Genomic DNA, 13,809 nt, shown 5'->3' with positions numbered 1-13,809 from the left:
AAAAATTTATTCTTGATTCTCTTCTCGTTTGTCAACAATTTAAATGTTTAATTTATCCGTAACTGAATTTATCGGTAATTCAAAACTTATACGATTAATTTGGAAAGCGAGGAAGAAGAGGAGGAAAAATATATCAAAATAACTGTCATATATAATGTGTACGATTTAAATTGCAATTATATTCACATCTACCAATTTACGATGAGAAGATCAGCTGCATCAAGGGATGTTGGTTCGCGGGATCCGAAGATCCAGCCCGGAGTACGGCACTGGGCGCGGTAGGGCAGAAGAACGAACGGTGCCGTGAGGGGAGGTAGGTCGCGCGCGACAAGGGTGGGAAAGCCGAAGCGTGGCTCCTCCGGGTGGGGGGAGACGGTACCTCGAGCGAGTACGCGGGCCTGTCGAACGCCCCACCGCTCAGTCCGACCCGGACGTTCGAGCGAGACGCGTTCGTCTTCCGTGTTACGTACACACACCAACCGTACGCACGTTGTTGTGACCCTTCCTCGCTCCTCGTTCGCGCCCGTATTCGTACACTCCGAGTCCCAGTTACCGCCGACCTGTGTGCTCGCACAAACGCATAAATTTAAATACACGCACGGGGACGGGAGAGGAGGGAGTAGAGGACTCCGAAACGATCTCGTAGTACACGCGGTACACGCGGTATACACCACCCTCGGAGCGCGAACGGAGCGCGCGTTCGCTTACTCGAAGAGTAGACGGGATATTTAAACGTGTTGTTCGCGGGGGGGAAGGAAAAGGAGGATACACGGGGGAGGGAGGGAGAGAAAGCGAAGAAAAAGCTCTCTCTGGGCCGCCTCGCCGCCGGCTTTCCACGGCCACGAATCGATACCACGCGACCGTCGTCGTCGTCGTCGACGTCGCCGCCGCTGCCGCTGCCGCTGCCGCCGCCGCCGCCGTCGCCGCGTCGGTCGTTCCTCTCTCTCTCCCTCTCTCGCGAACGCGTAAACTCTCTCTCTCCTTTTGTTCCCCTGCCTTCTTCCTCCTCGTTCCTCTCGGTCCGGAGAAAGCGGAAGTACGCGCGCCTCTTCCGCGAGCAAGCGGAAAAAACGCGCGCGTTTAGGAGGACGACGGCGCTCGTCGACGGGTGTATCCTCTCACGACGCGACGTCTCGAGGTGTGCGGCATAGCTGGTAGCCGTCTCCCTGGAAAGGGATAACGGCTTTAGTGCTCGTCTACTTGCCCGGAAGTCTGTTCCCGGAAAGCGATATTGTTTTTCCTCGGGCAAGGACAGGGATCACCCGCGACGAGAATCTGCAGCAGGATCGCCGGGATACGACCGGCCGGTGTAAACTTGTATAAGTGGCGGTTCAGTGACACGTGACGTTGTCTGTTCTCCGCTCTCTTTGGTGTTCTCCGCTCTCTCGGTGTGTTCTGTGACGAACAAGTAACGCTGCCGGTGTGTCGACAACTGATTCTCTCCACGCCTCGTCGTCGTACAAGTAAGGAAAAATGCTTCTCTTCTTTTTGTCACTTTCGTCTGTATAGTTATCTATTTACATCGCGCAGCATTCTCGGATCGAATTCAGAAGCGAGCGAGAGTGAGCTTTCGTCGCCGAAAACGCCCCCCGCAGGCTCTCCCATCGTCGACTTTCGGAGATTATACGTCTGAATTATCGCGCTTGTAAATTAAACGCTTGGCCGCTGACCAAATTGCCGACACCGCTAATTTAACACCACGGCTTCGTTGCAACGCTCGCTTACCCCGCTCTCTCGTTAGATTCGTTGATCGCGAGGTATTCGCGCGAACGTCGCGTGCTCCGATACCGCCCACGATCGCGGTGGTACTTAGCGACGCGAGTCGATCGCGCTAATTAACTTCTCGCCGTAATCTCCCCTCGAATAACTCGGCTGTTAATGTTCTGTGGTGTGTTGACACTATACTATAACACTTAAAGAACTGCAAAACTAGTTTAGAAGAATATTGATATCGAAATTTCGTTTAACAAGACAGCACGTCAAGTTGATATAGTCTTTGTTAATTGTCTTAATATTAGTTTTGTTATTAACACTATTTCTGCTATTTTATTATGATTATCTTGGATACAACAGTAGAATCCAATTATTTGGGAGTTGTTGGCATTTTTTTTTCTTTTTAATGAATTGTATGTGCTATATATTTTAACGTATTTTTAGTATAAATTATTTTGCGTTTTAATTTTTGGCGATCTGCAGAAATTATACCTATACATATGACAACATTAACATGTATAAATTGTTGAAATTCATAATTAATAACGGCTAATATTTTTCCGCCATTCACTTCGCGAATATATTTTTGTATTCATATATCTTTTCCAAATTTGCGCTTTTAATTTCCAACACCAGTCACGCAATATATCGTTATTCATTATGCGCACGAGTTTAAGCATGCTTTTCGGTCCCAATAATAACGAACGTAATCAATCGAAACTTTTAACGTCGAACGAGTTTTTACACATCGAAAACATTTACACGTCGAAATTTTACACATGGTCTCTCGTATTCTTTATATGTATTTTATAATTCACGATCGCGTGCAAGATGATGCATCCGTTTCCGAAAACCTGTATTTGCCCAGGTTCAACGCCCTGAAAAATCTCTTGACACACTAATGAAAATCGTGCGTCGGGAAACGCGTTTATTTCCATTGTCGAAAAATTAATCGTCTTTAAAGGGTCTAATGTTAGAAATGCGCCGACGAAACGGACAAAGCGAGCAGTCGTCAAACGAGAGAACTCGTGCGGGTACATTCTCCATTCTGGTATAATTTATGCCCCCGACATACCGGACGACGACCGACGCGGACTGTCTCTAATATATTTCGGAGAGTCTCTTTATATTCTCAAAGATGATCCGTCGACCGTGTTAACTCTTTAACAGGCAGTTTGCTTTGTTCAATGTTTATAGCGTATTAAACGACAAAGATGAATTGCAGCCATTGTTATTGCCATGTACTGTTCTTTTTTTTTTAACACAATAATCCCAGATCGTTTAATTTATTTTTGAATTAATTTTTTATTTTATCGTTAATGTTGAATTTTATCTTCGTTTTTAACTAAAATGAGCGTTTAGCTTGAAAACACAGCAAAATTTGGATTAACTGGTGTAAATCACTGGCTTTTGTGTTAATATTTTAAATGGGGAGAGAGGATTTAATTTAAAAAATTTTTATATTTTGTAATTACATGTATAACAATATTATAAAAAAATCTCGATTACACGCTCGACGACACTCATATCATTTTATAACGTGTATCATTTTAGTAATGATGTATATTTATTATTTATTTTCTGAACGTTTCATTAATAACAATCTTGGCGTAAATTATTAATTTTATGTTTATAGCTCTAATGACATTTTCATATAATTTACAATTTAATGGCAGTATTGAATATCACTCTCATTGCGACTGACCGTATCGGTTAAAACTGTAACATTGCTGATGCTGAGATAATAAGAGAGCGCCGTTTCTGTGGGAAAAATTCGATCGGTTCATGGAATCGAGTGTCGCTCTGCGTAAATAAATGATCGAGGATGAAAAGCCGGGGAGGAAAGTACACAATAACAAACCTATAATTTTCCTCGCTTGCCTATAGAGCCGGCGCGTCGTAGAACCGGTGCGACAGATATTACCGTCGCTACTGTCGTTCCCTCTTCTCTCGAAAGGGGGAACCGAGAGGGGGATATAAGTGTACATTCCGCTCATTATTGTTGGTTGAATTAATTACGAATTTATGAAGGAACTTGCAAAAGAAACGGGAAATTCTTGGCTCGATGCTCACGGGCGCTCGAATACGAGGCTAGATAAATGTCCGCTCGTTGGAAGCAGGAATTCGGCGAGCAGATACAAGTGTACGTCTTATTCTTACTTCCTTCCCTTCCTTCCTCTGGCGTCCAAACTTCCCTCGAGAATGATACGTATACACGTCGAGGTATATGAAGCTTGCGGAGCGCGGAGTTGATGTCCTCATACTTTAGCCACGTTTAATACGGGAGCATGTTATTGTACCTTCGGAGTTCTTGCTGGGAGATCCGACAACTTTGTTTTCAAGGATTCGCGTTGTCCGAGATACCTATGGATTAAGACGCGGTGAATATCGTTTAAAGCGATATCAAGAGAGACTTAAGGGAGATGAGACGACGATGAATATACGGCTTTTCGGTCTTCCAGTAATGCCTGTAACGCTAATAAAATATAAAATGATTACTTAATTTGAGTACACGTCTATTTTCGTGCGTAGTTGAGAAACGTAGCGAGTAAAGTAAGTAAATAAAATATTCAATATACAAAATGTTTCGTCACTATCAAGTGTGAAAATTTTGCTAGTTAATGAAAATATATTGTTGAATTATTAGTATAAGGGAAATTCTAAACGGTCGTACCGCTCTGTTCGAAAACGATTTTTCTGCCAAAACAGCTACGCTTGAGAACTTGTGGGCGGTACTCGCGCGTAAAGATGTTCTCGCCTTACTCCAATATACCTTCGCCAAAATACCTTTGGAAAGGGGTTCCCCTCTGCCGTTGCCGTAAAACAGAAAATCTCACCGGCAGCCTTGAGCGGCTCCGATCGATCGTAACCTTCGCAACGTCATGTACACCCTTTCCCTTCTCTCTGTAAACCCTAGAAAAAGGTCGACTTATAGACCCATACGGTTCCCCGAGCGATGACTGCGCGGGTGCATGGCCGCGTACGCTTATTTAAATACCAAATAGACCGTTCTCCGCACGGCGAATCCCGTGGTCTGTGATTTTCGTGCCGCTCCATCGTTGTCGTCGTCGTCGTCGTCGGAGGGTCGGGATCGTTGCCGCGTCGTCGAGGGTGTCTTGGGGGAAGGGCTGCTGGGACGTGCCCTCAAACGAGGCATAAAATCGGAGATGAGTCTCGTCGCGGATGCGAGTCGACCTGTCTAGCAAGAGCGAGAGCAAGAGTGAGAGGGGGGGAGGGCGAGAGAGAGAGAGAGAGAGAGAGAGAGAGAGAGAGAGAGAAAGGAAGGGTCGCGAAACTGTTTCGAGCTCCATGGGGCGCATTAATCAATGCAGAAGAATAGCCCCTGTTCGCTCTGCCCACCCCTTTTGTCCTCCGTTCTGTTGTTAGTGCGTATAATCGCGAACGTATATATTTTGTCTACGAACGCGAATACCGGGCGCTTCTGGGGACCGGCGACATCGGGGATGAAAGAATTACCATACAGAGCGCGCGGCTATCGTCATTCTTTTCACCTGTAAATCTCTGCTAGCAGCTTGGAGTTGATCTCTTCTTGCGATGAAAATTTGATTACGGATATTAGCTGCTTGCGCAACTTTTTAATTTGCGATATTAAGTCCCCTGGCAACTGACTTTCAAAGTAAGATTCTTAATTAAGGTAAAGTGCATTTGCAACTAATGGAAGAATAAGATTTTCTACTTGCACCTTCGAAAGTTCATCGCTTGTAACTCGAGCACTATTAACAGTTCAACATTTTCTTTGAGGAAAGATTCAAAATGTTCAAAAGATTTGTAGATGAAAAGACGTTGGTTTATTTTTTTTTTATAAACAGTTAAAAATAATAATAATTTCAATTTAAAGTTACTCGGAATAACAGTATAAAATTAAATATCGTCTTTCTAAAAAAATAAGTTCGAAGTTTTAAAGAGGTAAAATTTAAAGAAGATACATACTTATTTAAAGAAGATACTGAGAATATTTACGCGCTTTTTTTCTTTCTTTTGCTACAGGGGGATGCTATTGAAATATTATAAAAATATCTTCAATATCATTTTACGACTTTATATTTCTCTCTGATTCAACTTTTCGCTTTTATTACTCTCTCGGTCACAGAAGTAATTCGCGGTACACCACGCGAATGCTTATGAATTAAAAGGAAACTCCATCGAGTCACTTCTAAAGAATCAATCAACGTTGTCCTACTCTCAGTAGAATCTTGGAGAGAACTATAGTGCGTTTTCCAACAAGCGACACAAGTCGACACAAACGTCGTTCTATCTTTTTTTAGCAATCAACGAGTAACAAAAGGCAGAACGACATTTGTGTCGACTTGTGTCGTTTGTTGGAAAACACGCATAATGTCGCGCTCGATAAAAAGTGATGCGGTCGTATGCAAAATTTCGCCTCGTTTCTTTTCCCTCTCCCCATGACGGGATGCCGCTTACCGCGAAACGAGCCACACGATGATGACGATAACTGTAGGGTGATTTTTTTACGTCTCTGTTTTCCTCTCGGTCCCGCGACGCCTCTCGATGCCCTTTCACCTTCCTCATCGGGAAAGCCGACGTACGAATTAATAAACGTTCCCGACCGTTGCTGCGGGATTAAAGTATCTTCTCCCGAAGGGGTGGATTCCGCCGACGACGAATCCACAGAGGGTGGCCGCGAGAATTAATCACTCGTCCAATCTGCGCGAAATCACGCCGTGTAATCGCTCGCCCGGGTTCGTTATTAGCGCTCGGAGCGCTATAAAGCGGCCGCGTTGTATTGTAGTTTCGTCGGTATAGTTTGGCGGAAACGACGGCAAATCGAATGTTTCGATTAATTGGTGCCAATCGACCTTTTGGCTTTTTACTCGCGCCCCGATGTTCTTTGGAATGGAACGTTGCTAAGACGCTGCTTCGTTACCATCGAATCGACACCATCTTGCTTTCGATCGCGTATCTTAGCGACTTCGCTAAGCAAGAGCAAACTGAGCAAACCGTATCGTTTCGTTCCTGTAAAAAATGGCAGAAAGAGGTACTGAAGTGAGACTTTTCATTTTTATTTTTTTTTCAGCTATATATTTTTATTTTTAAACTACTTTTAAGGTAGAATTTTTTATGAAAGAAAGAAAGAGAAATACGTTAGTTTTTAGTATATTCTTTTTGGATTATGACTGATTATAAAGATATCATAAAAATAGAATCTATATAGGCACAAACAAAAATATCCTCCATTTTTTTACATAAAAGAATAAAACAGATAGCCTCTCACATTTGTGATTTTAATTCGAAGCAACGCGCATGTTTCGTGACGTGCAGCGGGGTAAATACTCGCGGGTATAAACGTCAGACAAAAGCGCGAACGTGGAGTAGCGTCAGTAGCAGGACTCCATTTCGGACGGGGGAATTCTAGAGGGACAAAGAGGATAACATTAGAGTCCTTCACGGTGAAGGAGCGCATGAGGGAAAGAAACGGATCGGACGCGAGACGCGAGAAAAAGGAAGGAAGGCGGACTAAGACTGATAAGACCTCGTTATGGATTCCGGCGGCGTACCGGGCAGGACGTCCTCATTGCCCGAAGTGTCCTGCAAGATACGAAATAATGTCGGCGCGCACACGAGCACGCGGAAACGCGAGGATAACTTATCCCGTCCACGCCCCATGGAATTTCTCCTATCTGCCTCTCGAAACTCGTATCTCCGTTTCCGTGACTCATCTCTCTCGCTTCCAATCTCCTACTCTCGGGACAAATCTCGCTCCGGAATCGTGACTATCCTTCCGAAAGTAGCGTATATCTGGGCGCGATTAGGTCCACGGACTTCCGAGGAAACGTTTGAAAAAAGATTGCAAGACATTTCGTTCGCGAGAGAGATATCTTCTTGTTACGTTATATGCGACTGTCGTGTAGCGCCGCGAGAATCTTTCAGCGCGATAACATCAGATGCGAGACGAAAATACTTAAATTTTATTAATTATTTTTTTTATTAATAATTGCGGGCACTGCTTTTTCGCCAATAATGTTAATGTTTTTGACATTTTAAAGAAATAATTATAATGGTTTATATATGTATTCTGTATATTTGTATTATTAGCAGCAAATAAGATTAAAATGAAGAAACATTAGAATTAATTATTGTTTTTACTATCTTTTATTAATGTCGATTTTTTTAAATAAATACGGGATTTTTTTCAAGTGTAAAAATGGTTTGTCAAAGATTCTATAAATATAACGAAAATCATATTTTTAATCGGTATCAAAACAGTTCTTTTGGAAGCGTTTCAGACACTAGAAATAAACTTAAAATAATTTTAGTAAATAAAAATTTGAACTACAATTGAACTGCGGCGATAAATGGAACCGTGTATCTGTGTTTGGAGGCCGTATAAAAACGTGATACGATGCTGTATTGTGGATGCGACCGCGCTCGCAACAATGGTAGAAGATTTACGGTGCCCCCTAAGCGCGTGATTATTTCTCGGTGGGGATACTCGTGACGAGGGTCGGGTCGAAGACATCTTCCGGGGAAAACATTCGGCTGTACCGGAACTTTATTAGGCGCCGCGCGCGTCTTATTTCTCCGCGACGGACCACCACCGTCTGCATAGTTCTGCGAAGAATTTCGCAGCACTCTCGCTGAGGCAACACTTTGGAAACTAGGTTCCTCGTGGCAGAGAAATATCCCGCGTTAAGGAAAACCAGTGTGCGAATATGATGTAAAAATGACAGGTGGTTGCGATCTTATGACGTATGCTCATAAGTTTAGAAGTAATTTTATGCTGCTGTTGCGCCAAATAGTATACGAGCTAAATTTTAACTTTGCACAATATTTTTCGAAATGACGATAAACGTAAAAATTGTGTGCAATATAAAACGTTTTTCTATATAATCAGTTAAATACCGTAATTGATACTGTATATACCGACTGAATATTATTTACAGAATATTAAATACAGTAATTGTATTTAACTGATTATTATATAGAAATGAAGAAAATTATTTGAAATATATTTATTATTCTTAGCATATAATGAATTTTTATGCAAGATCGATATTTTAATATTTCTTGTCAATATTAATTGATTAATTATATTACAGAAAGTTTTGGGTCGTATTTTCCACATTTTATTTGCAAGTTAATATTTTAATATTTTACAAATTTTAATATTAGCACAATGTACTCAAACATCGAATTGGAAATTATTAACATCTCTTTAAAAACACGTGCAATACAAATACTTTCGTGAAAATTTATTTTCTTTTAAAAAATGATTCGTGCATGCAATTTTCCGAACTGAAATGTATCATATTTTATTTCAAATCTATCTTTATTGTTGTAACAAATATATTTTCTTTTTTTCTTCGTTACAATTAAACAAAACTGCCCCTGAAGAGATTAACGGATAGGTATTGGAAAGAGCATGTTTCTCTATAGCTTTATAATAACATTGCTGCGGTATACGCGTGCATCATGCATGCGGCTGTTTCTCGAAGCTACGAAAGTTGGCATCGCTCACCGTGGACGATTTCACCGACGGTCAGACCGGAACTTCTTACGCCTGATGCTTGTTACATCCGTTTGACGGTGGGCGGAGGGAAGGACCGACCGACGTGGAAGGATGGGAGGAAGGGGGGGACCGAGGACGAGAAACTCGCGAGTAGCTCCCGCGACCAGGACTTGACTCGTACCGATGAAAAATTCACGTCGACGATAACTCGCCCGTTGCATTTTTCATAGCGCCGCGAAACTTTCTTATCCGTCGCTTATATCCGGTGTCGTTCTCGACCCGTACCGGCGGCCACGTGCCTCTGGAGGCTGATAAAGGTGCGCTCGCGCGCGTTCGTTCGTTCGTTCGTTGCACTTCCGCCTTGATACCGTCTTCCGTCGTTTTTTTCTTTCTCTTTCCCTTTCTTTCTCTTTTTCTTCCGCCTTCTTTCGTATCTATAAGATTATTCGGCAAACCGAAATTTCCTGGCGTCTCTCGTCGGAAGAGTTCATTTCTCCTATGCACGTATATCGCGCTGCTGCGGTACTGTAAATGACGTGTCGAAGGATTTTTGCAGACACGGGAGAAAATTGATCTGCGATTCCTGCATTCGCGTAAAGTTTTATATTTCAATTCGCTATTGTTGGATAAAAATGCAATGCGTGAAATCTTAGATGCGTTGTTTGTTGAAGGGTCAAATACGCTCGAAAAAATTTTTAGAATACGCACCACGCGTTCGATCTGTTCGAAATCGCACGCGTTACTAAATACGGATTTTTTTTCGAATTGTCTCCCAGCGGCGCGTGCCCGGAGCGGTCCTTTTGCACAACTTCCGTCGTTCTCATTCGATAGATGATATGTGCCAGCAGCGACGCAAATAGACATGTCGCCCGGTTTTAGTTGGAACGATTCACTCGCGCGAGACGTCCTCGTGATGACAGTTCGACGTGTTACATCCGGGCGTCCCCTTTTTCACTATAATTCCGTATCTCGGCGTCGCGCACCGCGCCGCGCCGCGCGGGAAAGCGATGAAAAATGTGAAAAACGAAAAGTCCTTTCACATGATGTCGCGTAACTTTCGTGTAACGTTATGTAACTGCGAGATTTCGTCCCCGGCGTCGTTCGCACTCGAATCGGAGATATTCCCTTTACGACGTGATCATACGTCGCATTAGGTTTTCCGATACTTTTTTCTATTATATTTCTGACAAGGACAGTCTCTTTGTTTGTCGAAAAATTGATGAAAGATTCTGCAAACAAAAGCTAAATTTTAAATGTGGATATGAAACTGTGTTCTCTTCTTGAGCTCCGAGCTTTATTTAAATTGATTGATTATCTCATGATTTTAATTATGCTGTATATATTTTTCCTTGACTTTAGATATATCACTTAGAAAAGATTTAAAAAATTAAAAATGATAGATGTGTAATTGGATTTTAATCTATACCCACACGGGATTAATTTAAACTTTAAAATAGATTCGCACGGATAAAAGCATATAAACAGTAAAATGGTAGCGCTCGCAACGATAAAGTTAGATTGCAAAAATATATATAAGAATTTAGTTTATCATATCGTTTCTTTATGTTTTTATTGGAGTAATAAAACTTGTATTTTTCTATCAGAAATCGTTTAAAAGAAAAGGAATTATCTTTTGTATTAATATATAATCTATATATACTATTTTCTTTTAGCATCACGAAGAACAAAAATAATAATAATTATAAAGCCAATCCCCGAATTCATTAGGAAATCTAATTTCGCGCACAGACAGGATTTCCCTTAATTCACTTATTTCTGACAGAAAATATTTCATATCGGAAAACTGTCTCTCTCTTTCTCTCTCCTTCCTTTCTCCCCCTCGCACATTTTTATCCGATAGCGTATGCAGCGAGCTGCTTCTCTCAGTCTCGGAGATTCACTGCGCGTCAGATGGAATCTTTCCGAAAACTCCTCTCGAAGAGAGATAGGGCGCCGTCGATTTTGGATTCAGCCGGTGCGTATTTATCGCGCGTCCCGGCGCGATTAACTCTTAGAGAAAGTGGATCGTAGCTGCTTTTGCGATTAAATATGCACGATTTCAGACGAATATAAAGTAGCGGTGAGAGTGGCGAGGGTCGCGCCGTGGGCCGTTACGTTAGCGATAGGCGCATCACTCCCGACTTTTAGCTTAAGGGTTCAAGAGCGAAACGTTCTCGCGATCCGCAGGAGCGGCAACGAGTTTGCTTATATATTTCTCGAGAGCTCGTAGACGTTCCGCTCCGCTTATGAAGTCTGATCGTGTGAGATCGCTTCTTGTCTCTTTATTGTGGATTCACCTTTCTAGGGTGCGAAGAGGGTCCTACTTAAATGAGTTTCTGAAGCAGTTGTTATGAAACGACACCGGTGTCAGGTATTCGACACTACCGAGGGCGAAGGAGATACGACTGCTTAATTGAAATTTAGACGGGCACGAAAGTTCCCCAGGTAGGCAGATGATTGTGTAGGTTACGTCGAGTTTCGCCTTTTTTCTCTTTTCCCATCATATTATTTATGATTGCTAAATATATTGTTTCAAGGTGTGCAATTTTTTAAATTAAATTAGAGCGCGACGTTCTATCCGCTTTATTTCCGAAAACAACCTTCATTTAATTTTTATTTTAGAAATTGTTCAGATATGTGTGTTTTACACATCTATCTCTAAAATAAAATCTCTTGACGTCAGCCTTATTATTTGTTTGGTGATATTGATAATTATATAGAAAATAATTTTTTATTTAAGTTTAAAATAATTGACATATGCATATTATGAACTTTTTAACTTGCTGATGTTACTATATAGAAGAAGATCGTCGTTCTTGCTCTTCTAATATAAGATAGGACAAGTGAAGGCGCTTCGTTACGTTTGAACTTTGCAAAGAGCCGCCAGCTCCTTTTATATGTGTGAGAACGAGTTTATACACTTTGAATCAGGCACTGATATGTAAACTGTATTTCACGACGGGCTTCATTATGTGTCGCATACGCGACAGCCGGAATTATATTGATATAATAACGTAACGGGTCTAATTATTGGGGAATAATTCAACGATCTGTAATAATAATTACTGTAACGCCGTTGTAGCAATATTCACGAAGAGAGAAGGCAGGCAGTGTAGTATTAATCAGCCAGGATGCTGTTGGGAGGTCCGCATTATTACGTACATACACACAGGATAGGAATTATATATCTACGTGTTAATTCAATAACCGCTGCTTTAGTTGACCAACAAAAATAGACCACTCAACATTAATGGCGTAAATTATTACGAATAGCAAATGTTCGCTGTATTAAATCAATTATTTAGATATTCAAAAACTTGAAAAGTACGAGGTCCGAAAACTAAACAATATTTTATCTATTACAAAATAAAACAGAAAATAAATGTGATCTTTTACAACATATGATTAAGCATTATTTAAATTGAAGTATGTATCATTAGAGTATAATAGATGGGAAAATGTGTGTGTGCGTTTCTCTTTCATTAATTTTCTCCAAATTCTAATCTCATGACATATGTATAAAATGTATAATACAACCATCGCGGATCATATAATACTTTCAAATTTTTTATCATTAAAGGCTTGAATTAGTCTTTTCTTCTGATTATGCTGGGGCCCCTTTTGTAATCTTAGCTGACGAGATTTTAAAGTATAAGCGTACGATCATGCATCATTATGAGATGGCAAACGATCCTCGGTTCATACAATCCAGAATAAATACCGGTTTCGCACCTGTTCGAGGGTTACGAGATGGAAAAGGACGAGGTGGAATGTGGGGAACGCGCAGACCTCGTTGAGGGGATCGCCGAAAAATCTCGATCCCTCATCCAACTCATTAAGGATACGGCATGACGTAGGGCGTTCACCTAATTTAAATATTTCCCCTCGGTCCCTCAGGGGTCCCGAGAGTTTTCTAATTTAACCGCGGCGGCGGTGGCGGCTCGCGTCTGTCGTCCCACCACCTTTCCCTCGTTCGTCGCGCGCTCATACCCCGGGACTCGTTAAAGTCCATTAAGCGGTGAAGAAAAGACGGGCGGGCGAGGAAGAAAAAGGAGAAGTATCGCAGGTGCCGGCTCTTACGGAGACGCAGGTGCTGCCAGGCATCCGCTCTGACGTTCGCGTAAGATTGCATCGGGCATCGTGTATGTCTCGCGCGTCATCCTGTGACTTTTTTTGAACATCGCGATTTTCTCCAGCGCTTCGCCTCTTGTCATTCTACGATGAATCTGAAGTTCAGCAAATTGAAATTTCGCGCCACGAAGCATTATTTAAAAACGAAAAAATATATTAAAAAATAAAATGGTTAGAATATATTATCTTTTCTAATATTTTATGTAGGAATACAAGTTAACACTACTTGGCACACAACAAGACAATTTATTTAATTACGACACACTTTTATGTAATACGTACAATTTTGAAGCTTTAATACTGTTTGTTATAGTTTCTTATATCACGTCTTTCTAATTTATATTTATTATATATCAATAGTATATTACGTAAAATTATTTGATTATTTTATTTAGTTGATTCGCCATTTCCATGGCAGAATACGTATAATATATTCAGATGAGTTATCCCATTGGAATGACAGAGAGAGATAGACG

The 13,809-nt window shown here is 41.5% G+C and overlaps 1 protein-coding gene across 2 annotated transcripts in view; it reads left to right on the top strand.

Moving 5' to 3' along the window:
* The first annotated feature begins 402 nt into the window (after window positions 1-402).
* LOC139812404 (uncharacterized) overlaps window positions 403-13,809 on the top strand; it is a 238,650-nt gene continuing 225,243 nt past the window's right edge. The window contains exon 1 of one of the 2 annotated variants that reach the window (XM_071777195.1): window positions 403-1,463. The gene's annotated coding sequence lies outside the window, so the exon portion shown is untranslated. The remainder of the gene's footprint in view (window positions 1,464-13,809) is intronic. The other variant, XM_071777194.1, reaches the window with a different exon arrangement.

This window comes from Temnothorax longispinosus, chromosome 4, assembly GCF_030848805.1.
Source record: "Temnothorax longispinosus isolate EJ_2023e chromosome 4, Tlon_JGU_v1, whole genome shotgun sequence".
In the NCBI taxonomy this organism is placed as follows: Eukaryota; Metazoa; Arthropoda; class Insecta; order Hymenoptera; family Formicidae; genus Temnothorax; species Temnothorax longispinosus.
This window is presented reverse-complemented; position numbering and strand designations above follow the sequence as displayed.